Here is a 19,623-nt window from a genome sequence, read left to right as displayed (position 1 = left end):
CATCCAAAGTTAAAATGTCCCTCAGATAAAAACAAAATGAAACAACAACAACAACAACAAACAAAAGTGTTGGCAGAAAGGACTAGAAACTTGAGATGTTACCTAGGTTCAACCTCTGAGTGTGTGAGAGGGACAGTGGGCAATTCATCTCTGATTTAGGTAACGTAAATGGAGGGGAAAGGTGAATGCAAGAACTTTCTAAAAAAAAGTAAAAATAGATGCTGCATCAGAACTGAGATTTGGCAGGTGAAGTTATACCATTAAAATGTACTTCTAGTACTAACACTGGAAAATATTTTTTAAAATTGCATCTATGAAAAAAATTATGTATAAAGCAACCCTAGAAAATGAAATTTTAAGCACATTTGGCTTCAGTGAAAGACAAAACATGGACAAAATCTTCAGATGTGGATTACTAAAGTTTGGCCTCTTAGTGTTTATTTATGTCAGTCAATGAGATCTCTTTGAAAATCAGGCTGCTCATTTGGTGTGGAGAATGAAAACAGGAAATGAAACAATTACAAAAATAAGAGTACCGGAGGAAACAAAGGAAAAGCTGTGTGATGGGTTCTTCTTGGTGTGCCACCTGGAATTGGGGTACCACCGAGCCCTCTGACCCACCAGCCTGGGCTCCCTCTCACACTGTGCTGCTGTGACAAGCAGCAGACATGCTCCCAGTCTTACACTTCCACCAGCATATAAACAGGTGGGGACAAATCTAGCTGCAGTTACATGCAGGCTCTCTGACTAGCCACTGTATGAACCAACAGTAGAAGGGCTACAGCCAAGGTAACTCTCAGTTCCCCAGGCATGCACCCCTTCTGGAGCATAAACTCAAAATTATAACATTTTGTGCTGCACAGGGAACTGCACAGTATAAGCTCATAGAGTTCTTCTCCACCCCCTCAATGTGAAGAGGAATATGCAACAGCCCCACCCCTTGAGCTAAGATTTCCAGGCACTTCACTCCAAACTGGTTTAGATTAAAACATAAAATAAGTATATTAATTACAAAAAGATAGATTTTACGTGATTATAAGTGATAGCAAACAGATCAAAGCAGATTACCTAATAAATAATCAAAAACACAAACTAAGCCTAAAATACTAGAAAGATAGGATATGAATGAGCAAATTCTCACCCTGGCTGATGATACAAGCAGGCTGGCAGATTATTAGGGAACGAGCAGCACTTGCTTTGTAGCTTGGAATCCACAGGTCTTTGCTACACAGGCTAGAAATCCCTTTAGAATGGGTCCAGCACTTCCCCCAGTTCAGTCTTTGTTCCTCCGGTGTTTCCACGAGTCTTCTTTTGTGGGGAGTATAGAACTAGAGATGATGTCACTCCCTGCTTTATGTAGCTTTAGCATATGGCAGGAACCCTTTGTTTCAAAATTTGTTTCCCAGATCGGTGTGTGAAAAAATACTGACATCCAAAGATGGAGTCCAGAATCATATGTACTTATAGAGTCATAACAGCCATTATTTACAGGCTGTCTGGAGTGTTCTCAGGAAGGCTAACCAGGTGGGAGATAAGCTTCTCCTAAGGCCTATTGTTTTCTCTAATGGCTCAATGCCATAAATAGACCCTTCCCAACCAATTATCTAGCCTGAAAGCATCCTGTCCAGTGGGCATTACCCAGGTGTAACTACATTTGAAGTACGGATACATAGTCAGTATTTATAACTTCAGATACAAAAGTGATACGTGCATATCAATAGGATAATCATATTCAGCAAATCATAACTTTTCCAATGACACCTCACATGACTTATCTTGTATGAAATGCATCATAATTATGCCATAACCATATAATAATAATATTACTATGATGAATATGGGATGCAGTGTCACAAGCTGTTTATTGGGGAATACCCCCATCTGACTAGAATTATTTGCTCTTCATGGGGATGAGCCTAGGATCAAGGGGTATTCTAAATTTAAGAAAAAAATGCTGGCTTTGGGAAGGAGGAGTTGGGGCGTGAGTTGTTAGCCTATGGAAGTGACATACCGATTGACAGAAACAAGGGATCATGCTGTAAGCAGGACTGGCTGGCTCTTTCTTTTATTGTGTTAATTCATTTTTCCTAAGTGCTTTATACCTTTGGGGAACGAATAAGTAATGCTTTGTGTTGAAGATGCCATTTTTGTCACTGCAAATGTATGCTGTTCCCGACTCTTGGGTCTGTGTTTTTAACATGGTTCCTAACCAGCCAGGCTTCAGATTAGAAATCCAATCTGACAGTGCTTGGAAGGTGAGTTTCCACCCAGAGCAAGGTGCAGAAAGCCTGTCCTGTCACTCAAAAGGGACTAAAAGGAATCTAAGAACAGTTCACCCTATATCTGAGACTCTTGGGCATCTAAATAAAGACTTAAGGTCTACATTTTCAGATGCTTAGACTCCTAATCCCATACTTAGCCACCAAGTGAGAGAATTTCAAAAGCACCCCGGAGACTGTGAAACACAAGATTTTCAGTTGGATTCATGTTTCTAAATCCTCCTAAATTAAGTATTTTTGAAAATATTGCACCTAAGTAAAAGGAATTCAGCTTTGCCCCAAATCTACTTTTTGGCCAACATGTTTTTGAAAATTTTGATGTAAGTACAAAGTACCCTTTTCAGTCACACATGGGCTTTGTGCATGTAGATTAGATTTCACGAAATAGGAGGAAACATTTCCAGGCAGTGAATTTTCTTAGTCTGTGGAATAATCTCTCAGGAGAATAGGTAAAATTCCACCATTTATGATATTTAAAATGAAACCAAACAGTTTACTACTTAATGTACTCTAGAGAAAATTCCTGCATTAATAGAAATATTAGTTGGGTGATTTACTGGTGTCAGTCCTCAGGTGATTCTATTCACTGGCTCCAGCTCTGTGGATCCCCAGTCTAGAAGCAATTTCCCCAAGGCTCTTGTATGCTGTACTTGCCTGGGTATGGCCTCAAGGGCTCTCCAACAGCCAGGAGATACCAAAATGCAGTGCACTCCCACTACACCCACCTGTGAGAATGTCCCTGGCATGCCTCCTATGCTAGAGTCTGCACACAAGTGGCCGAAGTACTGGTTTATATCAGCTTTATGCAAGATGGGGACTCTCCCATGCCAGAGGAATTCCTAGTTGGAGAAATCCTGCTGCTTTCTAGCCTCTTTATGTCATGGAAGCAATTCAAAGGGAATGGAGCGGGGCTTGGAACAGAGCCTAAGGCCTTTGTCATCTCTATGGGCCAGACAGTTCCCTTGTTGTGGTAGGAAAACAGTGTGTTTGGACAAGCAGCGTTCCCCTGGCATTCTTGTAGTGGGGAGAGGTATATTGCCCCATACAGAAACTGTGTGGTTTTCATCCCCCAACCCAAGAATGTCAATTTTGGGTGATCCTCAGAGGAACAGGCCCATTCACACATATCTGTGCTCTGCCACATGGGTAATATCCCTATTACCATAGTTCTTAAAGAAGCCCTGCTCTCAGTAGTTCCCCAAAGGCTGGTGCTCCCAGAAACCCCTGAGGAGTTGACTCCAAAGTGTGTGAGTGTGGAAAGATACGTAGGTTAATACTAACAGCATGTAATAAACCCCATGTCCCAGGGGTGTATATTATCACAAAAAGGAAGGGGTGAGAAACTGGGGAACCTATTCATTTTCTGGTCAACATTTTTCAAAATTCTATTTAAAATGTTGGATTTTTTAATGTAAATATTTGCAAACCTTGCCCCATGTTTTTACCACTTCTACTGAAAATGTTTATGCTTTCTTCCTGAAACATCCCCGGACTATATTGATAATGTAGCACAGGGTCCAATTCGTGTAACTTGAAAGAGGTGGCATAAAAACCTTGTCAGGAGAAGTACCCTGCCCTAATAGCATTTTTGGACAATAGCAGACATTTAGGCCCCAATCCTGAAATCAGTTAGGCACGTGGTTTACTATTGTTAATAATCACAATTGAAATCATAATAATAGAATTAAGCAGGTGTGGAAATGTTTGAAGGTTTAGAACCTCCTTAGTGTGACCTGGAGTTTTGCAAAAGGAGGACGTGAATGTTATTTAGAAGTATTTTTAAGAGCCCAAGGATTAAGTTCTCTGTACCTGGGGTAACTGAGCAGTATAGAGACAATGTAAAGCCCACTAAAGGCAGGGAAATCAGCACAACCCTCCCCAGAAATGTGTTGGCAGAATTTTAACAAGAGCTTCCCTCTCCACATTTTCCAGATAGTACATCACTGCTAATATTCATATTTGTGTTGGGGTGTGGCTGGATCAAAAGATCAATCTTGTTTTGTGCTAGTCTCTCTTGGTAACAAAAATATTCATCTTCCATGCACTGGAGGCACAAGCCATAATAGTATGAATGAGTATAAAATAATTATTTTATAACCTAATGCTATTGCCTTGGATGAAGCAGTTTCCATACTATTATGATACCCACTTTCATGACTTTCATACAAGCAGACTTGAGACTTACCCTTTAAAAAACATGACCCTTATGTCATTGCATTTTCGCATTTGTGTGTCATAATGAATAAAGCCTTAGCAGTGACTACCTTTTTTTCTCCTTAATTAACAATATCACAAAGTTCAGGATTTATAATGTAGAGAGATTGTTATTAACCTTTTTAAAAATAGGCTGCACATATTGTGAATGCTATCTTCAATGCCACGTTACAGAATTAAATACTGTTATGTTCATTTCAGTGAATTTACCACTGTCCCATAAATTAATAGATAAAGAATTTATATGGTAAAATAGCATCAACATAATTAAACCATGGAACTTCTAATTTCAGATGACATTTTGATAAATTGAAATTCTAATTACTTTAACTTTTTGGACAGAACTGATATTGGGCAGAAACCATGTTTTCTTCGATACAGAAACTACCTCTTTACGTTAGCTCTGCAGAAGAGGGAAGGTTATTATTTGGCAGGTTAGAAGAGGTAGTACAGCATACTTACCTTTCACTAGTTCTTTTTATCAGAGTAAAAATTCAATACCACTGCAAAAAATTAAAGTGAGATCAGCATCTGACATAAGCGATAAACATGTCAGTGTAGGTAAAAGAAATTACATTTCTGATCTTGGCTGGATTTCTCCTGACAGATCTACATTATTTGTCAAGACAGCCCGTAATAAGTTTAGCATTGTCCTGGCTCCATTTTTTTTTCTATTTACTATTTCATGTCATGTTCAGAACGCCGTTTAGTGTTTAATGAGCAAATACTAAGATTATAATCCTCTGCCAACATTTTGTAAGGTCATAAAGAACAAAGTTAATAAAAATGGGATGTGTAACTTAAATTTATCTATTGCTGAAATAAATTCCTTCATGCTGTCTTAAACAGCTTCTTTTTAAAACCAGTATGCACCAATTTAACACAAAGCAATTCTTGCTTTTGGGAACAAAGAGGAAGGTGAGAAGAGTAGAATTCAGCATAATAAGCTTGTTTTAGAAAATGTGGTTTGACATTTTTGAAATGAGAAAAGTATATTTTTTCCACACACACTTACCTCATTTTGCTCAATCTTGCAAATCAAAATGATTTTGGGCAAAGTCCAAGGATGGAGCATTTCAGCTCCAAAATTCAATGTTTCAGAAAGTTGTCAGTATATGGAAACTAATAGAGGATGTACAATGGAAACTGGTTTGCAACCTTAGTTTTAGTGCTTGCTGTTTCTTCATCGCCTCGTACTATACACATTTTGAGCAGCTTTTTGCTTCACAAATATCGCTGAAGCAGAAATGAATAACAGCGAAGCTTGTATGTTTACTTTTTTAATTTCAGCAGATTGCCAAATGGCAATCTGTTGTGTAACCAACAAAAGCCATACAATTCAGAATTCAGACCATCCATATCTCACTTCATTGTGTTTTGTGGTAGTACAGAGCCCCATCAGCAGCTCCTAGAAGCACTGTTCCTGAGGGTATGTCTCCATTACAAGCAGCACTGCAGCTACACTGCTATAGTATAGATACTTACTACAGCGACAGAAGGGTTTTTTCCCATCACAGTAGAAAATCCACCCCCTCAACAGGTGGTAGCTTGGTTGATGAAAGAATTATTCTGTCAACCTATCTGTTTCTAAAATGTGGGTTAGGTCAACCTAATTACATAGCACAGGGAGTGAAATTTTTCACAGCCATGAGCAATCCACCTAAGACTACCTAAGATTTAGGTGTAAACAAAGCCTATGGAACTCTGATAGTGCTGTAACTTTAGGACGGGTTCACCTTAAAAGGTAGATTGAGAAAGCAAACATAGCTATGCTGACCTAACCAACAGTGTTAACGGACGAACGCTTCTGTCAATGTAGATACTATTGTGTGGGGTGGTGGTGTTTCTACACTGAGAGAAAAACCCTTCTTTCAGTGTGGACTGAGACTATACTACAAGGTTATGCTGGCATAAGTATGGCAACGTAACTATGCCAGTATAGTCTCCACAGGGTAGGCATGTCCTGAGCGTATGGAGCTGGGGGCGTGATTCTCAGCTCGAGGAGTCATACTCGCACTAGTGCTCATGAAACTAGTATGCTAAAAATAGAATGTAGCCACAACTGTGTGAGCTACAGGATGGGGCTAGCTGCCCTGGGAACATTTTATTTCCTGTTTGCCCAGCGTGGAGAGCACAGGTGACCACAGATAGTTCATCAGCACAGGTAACCATGCAGGCCGATAATCGAAAAAGAGCACCAGCATGGACCGTACGGGAGGTACTGGATCTGATCGCTATATGGGGAGAGGATTCAGTGCTAGCAAAACTTCGTTCAAAAAGACAAAATGCCAAAACTTTTGAAAAAATCTCCAAGGGCATGATGGAGAGAGGCCACAATAGGGGCACAGATCGGTGCCGCATGAAAGTCAAGGAGCTCAGACAAGCCTATCAAAAAACAAAGGAGGAAAACGGTCGCTCCAGGTCAGAGCCATGGACATGCCGCTTCTACGCCGAGCTGCATGCAGTTCTAGGGGGGGCCGCCACCACTACCCCACCTCTGACCGTGGATTCTGAGGTGGGGGTAATCTCATCAGCTACACCTGAGGATTCTGCGGACGGGGAAGAAGAGGAGGAGGAGGAGGAGGAGTTTGCGGAGAGCACACAGCACTCCGTTCTCCCCAACAGCCAGGATCTTTTTCTCAGCCTGACTGAAGTACCCTCCCAACCCTTACAAGCCAATATCCAAGACCATGACCCCATGGAAGGGACCTCAGGTGAGTTTACCTTTTAAAATATAAAACTTGTTTTAAATGCAAGCGTTTTTTAATGATTACTTTGCCCTGAGGACTTGGGATGCATTCGCGGCCAGTACAGCTACTGGAAAAGTCAGTTAACATGTCTGGGGATGGAGCGGAAATCCTCCAGGGACATCTCCATGAAGCTCTCCTGGAGGTACTCCAAAAGCCTTGCCACAACGTTTCTGGGCAGTGCAGCCTTATTCCGTCCTCCATGGTAGGACACTTGACCACGCCATGCTTGCAGCAAGTAATCTGGTATCATTGCATGACAAAGCCTGGCTGCGTATGGTCCCGGTGTTTGCTGGCATTCAAGCTTTTCGCGTTTGGCTAGCAGAGATCTTCCCTGATACCAGCCACGTGGTGGGGGGAGGGATAAAGCGATCATCCAGAGAATTGGAGGGGGGGGTAGTTTGTTTTCTGCTGCTGCACGTTAACAGGAAAACCGCAGCACTCAACAGGCTTTGCTTGGTATGCGAGAAAGGAGGGCGCAGAAGCCGAAAGACAATGGCTTACCATGGCCGCATGCAAGCCGAATTCTGTTGCCCAGACCTGCATCTGTGATCTCTAGCAGCAAAGCCACAGGCACTCAATATTAAGAGGCAAAATGTGACCTTCCACAGAAATCACATGTGCTATGTAATGTGAATAGTGTTGGTCACCGTGAAAGAGTATAAGCATTGTTCTGCAAAATGTATCTTTTAAAAATATTCTCTCCTTTTTTCCCTCCCTCCAGCAGCTGCAAATTTTTCAAGCCTCCCTCCTCCATCCCAAAGGCTATCTCAGATAAGGCAGCGAAAAAAACGGACGCGAAATGAAATGTTCTCTGAAATCATGGAATCGACCCGCAATGAAAGAACTCATCTGAATGAGTGGAAGGACATGGTATCAAAGTACAGGAAAGATGCCAGTGAACGTGAGGACAGAAGGGATCAACGTGAGGAGAGGAGAGAAGCTAGAGATGAGAGGTGGTGGCAGGAAGATCCGAGGAGGCTGGATGCAACGCTGGGGCTGCCGCGTAAGGAAATGGACATGCTCCGGTGTCTGGTGGAGTTTCAGGAATGGCAGCAGGATCACAGAGTGCCGCTACAGCCCCTGTATAATCGCCCTCCCCGCTCACCATGTTCCATAGCCTCGTCACCCAGACATGTAAGAACACGGGGGGGAAGGCTCCGTACACCCTCCCATTCCACTCCAGTGGACAGCCCAAGCAAAAGGCTGTCATTTTTTTAACCTTTTTTAGTGGCCTTTTCCTTCCCGCCGATCCTCCTCCCAAACCCCACCTGGGTTCTCTCCCTCTTTTTATAATCAATTAATAAAAAATAAATGATTTTTAAATGATAGTGATTTTATTTCCTTTGAAAGCAAGCTGGGGGAAGGGGGATGGTAGGTTCCTTACAGAGAATGAGTCAATAAAGGGGGCGGATTTTCATGAAGGAGAAACAAACAGAAATTTCACACTGTAGCCTGGCCAGTCATGAAACTGGTTTTCAAAGCTTCTCTGATGCGCAGCGCTTCCTGGTTTGCAATTCTAATCGCCCTGGTGTCTGGCTGCACGTAATCAGCAGCCAGGTGATTTGCCTCAGCCTCCCATCCCCCCATAAAGGTCTCCCCCTTACTTTCACAGAGATTGAGGAGCACACAGCAAGCAGCAATAACAACGGGGATATTGGTTTGGCTGAGGTCTGAGCGAGTCAGTAACGAGCGCCAGCAACCTTTTAAACAGCCAAATGCACATGCTACCACCATTCTGCACTTGCTCAGCCTGTAGTTGAACAGCTCCTGACTCCTGTCCAGGCTGCCTGTGTATGGCTTCATGAGCCATGGCATCTTCTGGGTCCCCAAGAATAACTATTGGCATTTCAACATCCCCAACGGTTATTTTCTGGTCCGGGAAGTAAATCCCTTGCTGCAGCCATTTAAACAGATTAGTGTTCCTGAAGATGCGAGCATCATGAACCCTTCCCGGCCAGCCCACGTTGATGTTGGTGAAACGTCCCTTGTGATCCACAAGTGCTTGCAGCACCATTGAAAAGTACCCCTTGCAGTTTATGTACTGGGTACCCTGGTGCTCTGGTGCCAAGATAGGGATATGGGTTCCATCTATCGCCCCACCACAGTTAGGGAATCCCATTGCAGCAAAGCCATCCACTATGACCTACACATTTCCCAGAGTCACTACCTTTCATAGCAGCAGCTCAGTGATTGCTTTGGCTACTTGCATCACAGCAGCCCCCACAGTAGATTTGCCCACTCCAAATTGATTCCCGACTGACCAGTAGCTGTCTGGCATTGCAAGCTTCCACAGGGCTATCGCCACGCACTTGTCAATGTGAGGGCTGCTCTCATCTTGGTATTCTGGCGCTTCGGGACAGGGGAAAGCAAGTCACAAAGTTCCATGAAAGTGCCCTTACACATGCGAAAGTTTCGCAGCCACTAGGAATTGTCCCACACCTGCAACACTATGCGGTCCCACCAGTCTGTGCTTGTTTCCGGGCCCAGAATCGACGTTCCACCGATAGAACCTGCCCCATTAACAACATGATTTCCAAAGCACCGGGGCCCACGGTTTGAGAGAATTCTGTGTCCATGTCCATCTTGTCGCTGCGCTGCTGTTGCCGCCTCCTCCTCGCCTCATTTTTCTGGTCCTGGCTCAGCATAAACTGCACGAGAATGCGCGAGGTGTTTACAATGTTCATGACTGCTGTCTTGAGCTGAGCGGGCTCCATGCTTGCCATGGTATGGAGTCTGCAGTGTTCACCCAGGAAAAAAGGCGCAAAATGGTTGTCTGCCATTGCTTTCATGGAGGAAGGGGTGAGGCTGTACCCAGAACCACCTGTGACAATGTTTTTTGCCCCATCAGGCACTGGGATCTCAACCCAGAATTCCAATGGGTGGAGGAGACTGCGGGAACTATGGGATAGCTATGGGATAACTACCCACAGTGCAATGCTCCGGAAATCGACGCTAGCCCCGTGGACGCACACCGCCGAATTTATGTGCTTAGTGTGGCCGCAAACATTCGACTTTATACAATCTGTTTCCAAAATTCGAATTATATAAATTTGGATTAATCCCGTAGTGTAGACGTACCCCAAGAGTGGGATAGAGAGCCTTGAAAGAAGAGAGATAGAGTGCATGCCAGGAATGCAGGCCCCTCCTTCTCCAAGGGGTCTCCACCTTTTATTGGAGATCTGAGTGCTTATTGGCCCTTTGCTCCGAAAATCACTAATTTAAACCTTTCCCCAGGGTTTTAGAACACAAGAATGGCCATACTGGGTCAGACCAATGGTCCATCTAGCCCAGTATCCTGTCTTCCTTTAGTGGCCAATGCCAGGTGCTTCAGAGGGAATGAACAGAACAGTAATCATCAAGTGATCCATCCCCTGTCACTCATTCCCAGCTTCCAGCAAACACAGGCTAGTGATGCTTCAAAGCATGGTTTTGCATCCCTGCTTATGCTGGCTAATAGCCATTGATGGACCTATCCTCCATGAATTTATCTAGTTATTTCTTGAACCCTGTTTTGAAGCATCTTTGTCCCCTTTAGCTGCCTCTTCCTTCTTGTAATTCTTGGCATAGGAGCTGTATTTTCAGGATGCTGTTATCCTGACCAATGGCTTGTTTTAGGATCAGGAAAAAATGTTCTCCATGGGACCAAATTTTCAGCGGCCTGGTGAGGGTTTTTCATCCTCCTCACAACATCATGGAGATACAGTTAGGCTAAAGAGGGTAAGACTTGAAAATCTAACATTACAAAATTGCCATCTCCTAGAGGTAAAAGAGATCTGGAGTTTTGCTGGTGGACCTTTTGCCTCTAGGACAGGGATGGGCAAACTCTTTGGCCTGAGGGCCACATCTGGGTGGGGAAATTGTATGCAGGGCCATGAATATAAGGCTGGGGCAGGGGGTTGGGGTGCGGGAGGGGTGCGGCGGGGCTCAAGGCAGGGGGTTAAGGGTTCAGGGCAGGGGACTGGGGTGTAGGAGGAGGTGCGGAGTGCAGGAGAGGGCTCAGGGCAGGGGGTTGAGGTGCAGGAGGGGTATGGCGGGGGCTAAAGGTAGGTAGTAAGGGGGCTCAGGGAAGGAGGTTGCCGTGCGAGATGCAGGAGCGGTTCGGGGTGCGGGCTCCGGCCCGGCACTGCTTACCTCGAGCGGCTCCGAGGTGGTAGCAGTGCCTAGCAGGGCTAAGGCAGGCTCCCTGCCTGCCCTGGCCCTGCACCACTCCCAGTAGTGGCCAGCATGTCCGGCAGTGGCTCCTGGGGGTGGGGTGGAGCAGGCAGGTCTGCCGCATGCTGCCCTCACTTACGGGTACCACCCCAGAAGCTCCCATTGGCCACGGTTCCCCATTCCTGGCCAATGGGACCTGCGGGTGGCAGTGCCTACAGGTGAGGACAGTGCATGGAGACCTCCACCTTCCCTCCTCCAGAGGACACAGGGACGTGGTGCTGGCCTCTTCCAGGAGTGGCACGGGGCCTGGGCAGGCAGGAAGCCTGCCTTAGCCCTGCTGCGCCACAGGGCTGGCAATCCCACAGGCCAGATTGAAAGCCCTGACAGGCCAGATCCGGCCTGCGGACTGTAGTTTACCCTCCCCTGCTCTAGGAGAAGGAGAGACATGAAGTCTTCTGAGATGGAGGCCCCACTTTGACACTCTCTCACAGATGCAAGGGTGAGAGATTTGAAAAATAAGATGAGTCTGAGGAGTAGGCCAAGAAGGATTTACCCCACATTATTGGTTATTGGGTGGGAACCCTGTAACCCCACACTGGACCCAGTTAAATATCCGGTACATTTGTTGCAGGGGTGAATATAGCACCCATCCCAAGTGATAAGTTATTTAAGTTGTGGCCTGCCACTTGAATCCAACCCTGTGTCGGTCTTCATTCTCTTGTATATCCCTATCAACATGTTCCTGCACTGAAGGGAGTATGAGCACTGCAGTGTTGCTTGGCTTCCTCTACATACAGATTCCCAGTCTCTCACCGTCTTGAACACCTGTACAGCACTGGACATAATAGAGTGCATAATATTTTATTTCACCAAGTGTAGTGAAACAGATGGCATAAAACTCAGCAGCAGGAGAAGCTAAGGATGGAAGGCCACCATTAGCCCGGAAATAACTTGCTTTAGTTAGTATAAGTTAGAACCTTAAAATTTTAATGTAAGTTTCATATTTAATTATGTAAAACCTTTATGGAGTGTGTGGATTTCTTCTGTGTTTCAGGGAATGCATATCATCTTTATTTGATAATGTTTATAATCAAGCCTCGGTGAAACTGCTTGCAATACAGATCTGGACACTTTTTCTCATATTCGTAATTGATTTTCTGCTTCTGTATCAAGTATCATCAGACCTCTTCCATTGGTAACAAGTCTCTTTTTTGAGGTTAATAGCATAAGACAATGCATAAAGTCAAGTGAAAAGGAGAACACATTTTGATATTACAGTATTATTTTCTACAACATGCAATTTCATAGTTGAAAGTAAATGAGTTAAAATGATGCCTTTGATATAACCTGAAAGAAGCTTTCATAGCCATATAATTAACTGTATATGTACTTTTGATTTCTCATTGCACAGTCATCTTTTCCTCTATCTTCACTATACTTCTGGAGTAAATATATCTAGTACTACTACACTTTAGTTAGAGAACATAAACACACACAGAGACACACACACACTATCTATTATACACCAAAAATAAGTTGTTCTATTAATTAACAATAAGATCCTTTCAGACGATGAAACAACTAGTGTTTGGGGGAGGGGAAACTTTTTTCCTTTCCCCACCCTTTTTTTTTTCCTGTAGTCTTTTCCAACTTTTAAGGCAGATAGTGCCAAATGATAAAGCTGGAGTTGCCATAGCAAAAGCCAGCCCTTGTTGGCAGATTGACTTTACAAGTTGAACATCACATAATTTATTATGCATAACTCATTATGTGAATGAAGCAAATTCCTAGGTGCCATTTGTGGAGATGAATTGTTTGTCCACACAGCAGTCACGGGAATGCAGATGGATACCATCAATAAAACACAGGTGTAAAACAATTCATGACAAACGGAAATCAACCACAGAATTAAATACATGGCATCTCAATCATCAGTGGATTTTTGTTTGACTGTTTATTAAAAGACTTTAGGCTAAGCCAATTTATTGTGCCAACGATTAGTAGTTCAAATTTACAGTAAGCAATAACAAATGAAAACTTAAAACAGTCTTAGAAAGTAAATGTGGGTCATATACTCGCCTTCATGCTGAAAGCTACGTGGAAGGGAGCATATGTCTCCTGAGATGCACTGGTCTTGAAAGCTTCTAGTCCACTACTTTGTACCCTCGGGGCTGGTGGTATGCAATGCAAGAGGTGCTATGCAAAGTGGCAGAGGCTCAACTCTATGGGAATACACAGGCAAGACCCTATGAATCTCCAGCTACAGGAAGTATCCCACTTTTTGGTCTTCTTCACCCCATGTCCTACTTACTCATGTGAAGCAGAGATCCTGTGTGGAATTAATGGAGGGAGATAGGCAGCTATTAGATAGTGATATTAGCTGCCCTGAACTTCTGCACAGTCCACTCTTCCCATTTGAGATTAGGGTCTTTCTGTTCCCCTCTATGCTGCATAACCAGAGTGGAGCATCTGGCTCCATTCTAAAGCATCTGTGTTTAAATGAAATTTATTGCCCTTTCATTTTCCCTGACAGTCAATTATATTTTACATTACAGTTTGTCTTTTTTCATGATTGCAATGATGATGATTAGAATCAATAATAAATACTATGCTCTGGGAAAGTACATTTTGTTGCACTGCTTATACTGCACCAAGCTCTCATAGGAGTCTTACTGTTGAAGCCCCTTTTTCCCTAGACTTTTAGAAAATATTGCCTGTCTAATGAACATGCTTCCAATGAACTCTCACAGGAGATGCATGCACATATGGGATGGAATTCAACCCATCAGTACAAAAGCCCCTTAATACTCCTGCCTCCCTCCCGGCATACATACACCTTTCTTGTTTTTCCTTCTGTTGATCAGCACATGATTCTGCATGAGAAATATTAGAGGAAAAACATGTTTTTGCATAAATTTGCTCTCCTTTACCTCTGTCTATTGTACATGTGTATTTCATGTTATGACACTTTTCTATTGGCTGTTAAAAATGATAGAAAGATTATTTAGAATAGTTAAAAGGAATTTGTTTAGACACCCCCAACTAAGCATTCAAAGAGGAACAGCCTATTGTGATTTTGGTGTCTATGTCACAGAGACTTAGCGGTGGGACAGCTTGTAAAGAAAGCAGGGGCCCCAATTCAGACAGAAAAATAATTTGCATTTATTAGCCCTCTCCACCTTGGGGGAAAAAGATGAATTGTGACTATCTGCATCACAGTTTCTCTCCTTATCCAGGGAGGGAAGTAAATTACCTCTCTTTTTTGGGGGTGCAACTTACACCCTCCTCATGCACCCAGACTGCTACTCAAGATGATGATGAGGCACTCAAGACAAATGCTCTTCCCTCTCTCTAACCACTTGATATGTGAAAGAATAGCAGGCAGCCAGAGTAATAAACTTGACTGAGCAGTTGGGCCCATTACTCTCCTGTGTAGCCAAACAATGGCTAGGGACACTCTAGACCTATATGTTCTGATGACTCAATGAAATATGTTTGACTATTTTGGAATGTTTATTAAGCTCTTGAATTGTACAAGGTACACATGTCACCCCAGTAGTATCAATAGAAATTATGTGTATAATAGAATCATAGAATCATAGAAGATTAGGGTTGGAAGAGATCTCAGGAGGTTATCTAGTCCAACCCCCTGCTCAAAGCAGGACCAACACCAACTAAATCATCCCAACCAGGGCTTTGTCAAGCTGGACCTTAAAAAGTAATAAGGAAGGAGATTCCACCACCTCCCTAGATAACCCATTCCAGTGCTTCACCACCCTCCTAGTGAAATAGTGTTTCCTAATATCCAACCTAGACCTCCCGCACTGCAACTTGAGACCATTACTCCTTGTTCTGTCATCTGCTACCACTGAGAACAGTCGAGCTCCATCCTCTTTGGACCCCCTTGTTGAAGGCTGCCAACAAATCCCCCCTCACTCTTCTCTTCTGCAGACTAAACAAGCCCAGTTCCCTCAGCCTCTCCTCGTAAGTCATGTGCCCCATCCCCCTGACAATTTTTGTTGCCCTCCACTGGACTCTCTCCACCTCCTTTCTGTAGGGAGGGGATCAAAACTAGACGCAATGCTCCAGATATGGCCTCACCAGTGCTGAATAGAGGGGAAAAATCACTTCCCTCGATCTGCTGGCAATGCTCCTACTAATGCAGCCCAATATGCCGTTAGCCTTCTTGGCAACAAGGGCACACTGCTAACTCATATCCAACTTCTCATCCACTTTAATCCCCAGGTCCTTTTCTGCAGCACTGCTGCTTAGCCAGTCGGTCCCCAGCCTGTAGCGGTGCATGGGATTCTTCTGTCCTCAGTGCAGGACTCTAAACTTGTCCTTGTTGAACCTCATCAGATTTCTTTTGGCCCAATTCTCCAATTTGTCTCAATCACTCTGGACCCTATCCTACCCTCCAGCATATCTACCTCTCCCCCCACCTTAGTGTCATCCGCGAACTTGCTGAGGGTGCAATCTATCCCATTGTCCAGGTCATTAATAAAGATGTTGAACAAAACCATCCCCAGGACCGACCCCTGGGGCACTCCGCTTGATACCAGCTGCCAACTAGACATCGAGCCGTTGATCACTACCTGTTGAGCCCGACAATCTAGCAAGCTTTCTATTCACCTTATAGATGGGGGAATGGCAAACTGCTGCCACTGGGAGCTGCAGGCAGCCAGGCCTGCAGACGGTCAATGTAAACACTGTCTCGCAGCCCACCAGCGGATTACCCTGATGGGCTGTGTGCAGTCCGTGAGCCGCAGGTTGTCCACCACTGCTTTAAAGGGAATTTCCAACCACAGAAACATGAGTCCAACCACAAGACGGCCATGGCAATGAATTGAGGTATATGATAATAAGTTGAGATCATTGATATGCTAACCTATAGGAGAAGGACATTTCAACATTAGTATGGTGAGAAAATACAAATAAGGAAAAAAGGGGAAAAAACACTGAATATGCATCAGACATAGTGGCAGAAGTATAACATATTATGAAAGTTGCATCACAGCCTATGGGCAGTAGGAGAGAGAGAGAGAGAGAGATGAAGCCCTTGGGAGGTGCCAGAATGATGGCCACTGGTGATGTGGGGGAAGGTGATGAGGAAGACGATGGCTAACATTTCAGGTTGTTCTACAAGGGATGGTGTGAGTATCTGGATGTGCAGATGTACATTCGGTAGTATCTCTATCTAACTTACTGAGTTGGCGTGTTTCTGACTGTGCTAAATGTATTAATAAACCATTTGTAAATCTAGGAGAGATCCTATAGCGTGAGTGTTGCATCTGTGCACATTGGGGTTCCCAAATATAATTTGAATAATACTGGGCCTGATCTTGGTACAAGAATCTGTCAGTCCTCAAGGTAATAATTGGGAAGTCTGAGGTAATCAATATAATTAATACATAATCTATAGATTGTCCCTCCAAGCATATCCTTTGTAAGGGAAAAGACCAGAATATCCACAGAAGCACTGGTCTTTGAGGCCCAACTCTCCTCTTTACCCTGACTCAGTTTACTCCCCTAATCCCACTGCATAATTTCATAATGGAAGCTACCACAAAAATTGTGCTTTCTATGTTTCCACCAGAACTGTGGTGGTAATTATTCCTAATTTACCCTAATTGCGAGTTCAACTATAAAGAGTGAGAGGAAGTTTATAAAATATCACAACAACCTCTAACAACAGATGCTGGTGGGGAAAAAGTGCAAAAGGGAGACAAAATTAATCCATACAAAAAGGCCTGCTGATACAATTTATGGACTGTGTTAAGATCATAACTGGTAAACAAGAGAAGTGTGGGAGTGGAAATCAATGAACCGAAATTGGTGTGTCAAAAATTAGGCCTCATTGGTGAGCAAAATAATGAAGCAATTGACTTTTCCACCCACCACTCCCTTTGGGAGTACTTAAAAGAAAAATCTTTGTGGAGAAAATCCGATATGAATACTGACTGAAAATCAGGGAAGGAGCAAGCTTTCCATTACGGATGCTATCCCCTCTGTCTCCTGGATCCTTGGAACTACTGTAACACAATCAGACCTTCTTTGTGCTGATCTTGAGATATGTTCTGACCAGAGACAGGAACCCAGATTACATCTCCAATGGCTTTTGCCAAATCTCAAAGCCCACCTGGGATGCAGAGTCTTGGTGTATCCTTTCCTTCCCCACATTATTTCTTCTCTTTCCTGCTCCTTTTGCCTTCTGTCTAATAAGGATCTGGCTCAGCTGGCTAAGACTGTATGTTTTGCAATACTACTGTAAGCCTGTGTCCAGAAAGGCAGATACAAGCAATGCCCAAAACAGTTGAGTGGCTGATAAAACCATGTACTGTGGTTGTATTTTTCCAGAGTAAGACTGCAAGTGAGAGTCAATGCTAGGAACAAAATCTGCCTTTTGTATCTTTGCTATTCTTTTCTCTTCCCTTTTTTATGTGTTTGTCTTATTTTGTCTTCTAGGAAATGGGATTAGACCCGAACAACAGCAGCAGTAACAACAGGTCCAGCCCATTTCAACGTACTACTTCCTTTTCCCACAAAATGGACAGTTATTAACATTGAAGAGACTGTCAAATGGGGTGTGGGGAGGAGCTTCTAAAAACTTTCTCCACTAAATGGAAAGGGAACACAGAATGCCATTAAAACGTGACCCTTGTTTAATACTTTATTTTCAAATGCTTTAACTATTTTTTTCTTCTTCTTCTTCTGTATATTTAATAACAAGCTTAAAAGAATTTTTAATGGTGTTTGGTATGATACTCAGCAGGACAAGGTTCCTATATACCAAACCCTGAACCTTATTTAATCTTGTTTAAAGTTGGACAGTGACTGTATCATGTTATCAACTTTGCCTCTCTGCCCATTTATTGATATAACAGAACTGCAGCATTTCCTCTGACAGGAAGCACTCCATACTCATGGAGGAGTAGGCAGAAATTACCCCAATGGTCACATCATACAATATTATGCGGTCCTTACTCATGAGAGATTCCTGTTCCAGTCTGTGGACCTCTAGCCAGAATGAGGACTGCAAAATTTGGCCCTAAAAGAAGAGCAGACCACTTTGACACTACTATATTGGCACCACTTTAAATTAAGTGGGACCCATTAAGCTGTAAATGTTCTAATGAGAACAAAACTACATTATACATTTTATGTAATTACATGGATAGATTAACTTTAGTCCTGTTACATAAATGAACCATGTAATTATACTTCCCACTCTCACATTTCAGGATAAATTAAGAACAAAAGTGTAATCGTGTATGTGCCCAACTAAATTCTTAGAGACACTGAATGGCCTCAGACATGCACGAACACAGAGGCATTGACATATATAAGTGTGTGTGTGCATGCTAATCTGGAAAAATATCATGGATGACAGTTTACCTTCCCAAGTTTAGACCACACCTTGCAGAACTTTTGCTATCACTAAGGGCAGGTTTACACTGCAGCTTAAGTCGATCTAACTTACATCACTCAGGGTATGAAAAAGCTCCCCCCGAAGTGACTCAAATTTCACGCTGTCCACACCAGCACTATGTCCACAGGAGACACTCTCCCACTGACATATCTTATGCTTCTCGCCAAGGTGGAGTAATTATGCCAATGGGAGAGCGTTCTCCCATTGGCATAGCAAGTCTTCACTGGGTGCACTACAGAGGGGCAGCTGCATTTGTGCAGCTGCACCGACGTAGCACTGTAGCAGTGCTTCTCAACCCGCGGCCCAATTAGCACACAGCTGCGGCCCATTTTACATCCTCAGGTAGTATATATATTGTGCGGATGCGGCCCACTTAACACATAGAGTGTTGTATATGTGTTCCACAATGGTAAATAGGTTGATTACCACTGCGTGTAGACTTGCCCTCAGAGATTTCCTAAAGAAATATATTTAGTATCTTACCTAATACAGCTAGAATCACCTAAGGGCATTTGGCATTGTATGGCCTAACTTTAAGTGATCTGTCAAATAGTGGAAGCAACAGCCTTGAGTTAAGCACACAGGCGCCATATAAAATATATGGGGAGAGTTACGTACCTAACAACACAGTAAGCTGAGTAGGGACTCACCTGAATTAGCCAACAGGAAATGCTGAGGAGAGTGGTGTGTCCTAGGACCCACCCACCCCAGGATATTAGGCACCTCACTACGAGTCAGAGTATGGTAGCTATATCCACTTCATATTCACAGCCATGAACCCTTTCCTGGAGTTATGTGC

The 19,623-nt window shown here is 43.5% G+C and overlaps 1 long non-coding RNA gene across 1 annotated transcript in view; it reads left to right on the top strand.

The window, feature by feature from the left end:
• LOC122174815 (uncharacterized) overlaps window positions 1-19,623 on the top strand; it is a 49,978-nt gene that overhangs the window by 20,455 nt on the left and 9,900 nt on the right. Inside the window, exon 2 of the long non-coding RNA XR_010597759.1 lies at window positions 17,861-17,901. This is a non-coding gene — a long non-coding RNA (uncharacterized LOC122174815). The remainder of the gene's footprint in view (window positions 1-17,860; window positions 17,902-19,623) is intronic.

This window comes from Chrysemys picta, chromosome 1, assembly GCF_011386835.1.
Source record: "Chrysemys picta bellii isolate R12L10 chromosome 1, ASM1138683v2, whole genome shotgun sequence".
NCBI lineage: Eukaryota > Metazoa > Chordata > Testudines > Emydidae > Chrysemys > Chrysemys picta.
The sequence above is the reverse complement of the archived record's forward strand: the minus strand, read 5'-3'. Positions and strand labels throughout refer to the sequence as shown.